At 27.2% G+C, this 1,362-nt stretch overlaps 1 protein-coding gene across 1 annotated transcript in view; it reads right to left on the reverse strand.

Annotated features, from left to right (window-relative positions):
• Positions 1-1,362, reverse strand: part of LOC117169901 — a 312,876-nt gene that overhangs the window by 49,422 nt on the left and 262,092 nt on the right. The gene's annotated exons all lie outside the window — the stretch shown is intronic.

Below are 1,362 nucleotides of genomic sequence, written 5' to 3' on the forward strand. Positions count from 1 at the left end.
GTTTTGGAATTGTATTTTTTGGGACAGAGAGTTTTACCGAGTCGGAAATTTTATTTTTCGGGATATTTCAGCCGTCCCCATAGAATTACAGAAAATTTGCTCCAATTATAATTTCGGCGCTCGATCTTGTTGATTTTTTCCTACAGTATTATTAAAAAGAAATGTATGTGTATGGCATTTTTTTATATCACAAAGTTAAAGATAATCTTAATTAAAAATTTTAAAATTCGCTGTACATCCAATTTTTATTCTTGGGTCTTGGCAATTTTCTTCTAATCCATTTCAGTGACAGGTAAACAGGGGTGATTTTCTCTTAGGAAATAAGTTATTAAAATTGGAAAAAATTGGGTAGGCTTTTTTGACATCTAGGTATGTAAAAAAGGTAAACTGCAGAAAATTTAAAAACTAATTTAAGAACTATTTATACTCTTTTAAGGTACCAATACAATTTACGTGACACTAATTGTAAGATTTGCAAATTTTTAGGCCTTCAGTTTGGGAACTTGAATTTTAACGTTAAAATTGCTTCATTTTCAGAATACAGCCTTATTGTTTGATTTTCAGAATTTTTCGAAATTTTTCGAAATTGTTAAAAGGCGAAAAAGTTTGAATTTAAAATTTAAAAATGCGAAAATACACCATTTTCCATGTTCATTTGCAATACAGCGAGTCACTCTCTTTTGCTTCTTTTGAAAGTCGATCCTTTGCTTTCAGTTTTCTTTTTAAACTATACCTTGAATTCAACGCATTTCAAATTAAATTTTTGCAGCTGCATTGAGGTTGAATTATGCAAAGGTTTTTTGTTTTATATATAAATTAATTAAAACATTTTATTGGGTTTTCACGACTGTAATTTATAACTCTAAAATGGAATAATTGTAGCTGAAACATGAAAATGTATAGACTGATTTCATATTTAAAGAGATTCTATCACATATATTGAACTGTTAAAACCTTTGACCTTTTTAAAGGTTTTTAAAACTCTTTTAAAAACTTTTTTTTTATCAATTTTGTTTGTGATTTCTTAATAAAAAATGAGTGCTATTTAGTCTCCAGAACAGCAATTTAAAAAATATTTAAAGCCTTAATAATTTAGACATTTTAAATTTGTAATCTTCAGAATATATTGAATAATTTCAAATTTAAAGCTATTTAAATATTTCATCTGAATTTTTGAATGGAAAGTGTTCGATAATTTTAGATTGAAAACTCTCAAATTATTTAGTTACAAATTAAAATTATACAACTTGATAATCTCCCTGGAGCTCTATACACTTGGTCAATCGCTTTTCAAGTTTTTTTAATCCTTCAGAAAAGTGCTTTTTCGGAAGTTCCTCAAAATAAGCACTTACAGAGGCAATG

This window comes from Belonocnema kinseyi, chromosome 3 (assembly GCF_010883055.1).
Source record: "Belonocnema kinseyi isolate 2016_QV_RU_SX_M_011 chromosome 3, B_treatae_v1, whole genome shotgun sequence".
In the NCBI taxonomy this organism is placed as follows: Eukaryota; Metazoa; Arthropoda; class Insecta; order Hymenoptera; family Cynipidae; genus Belonocnema; species Belonocnema kinseyi.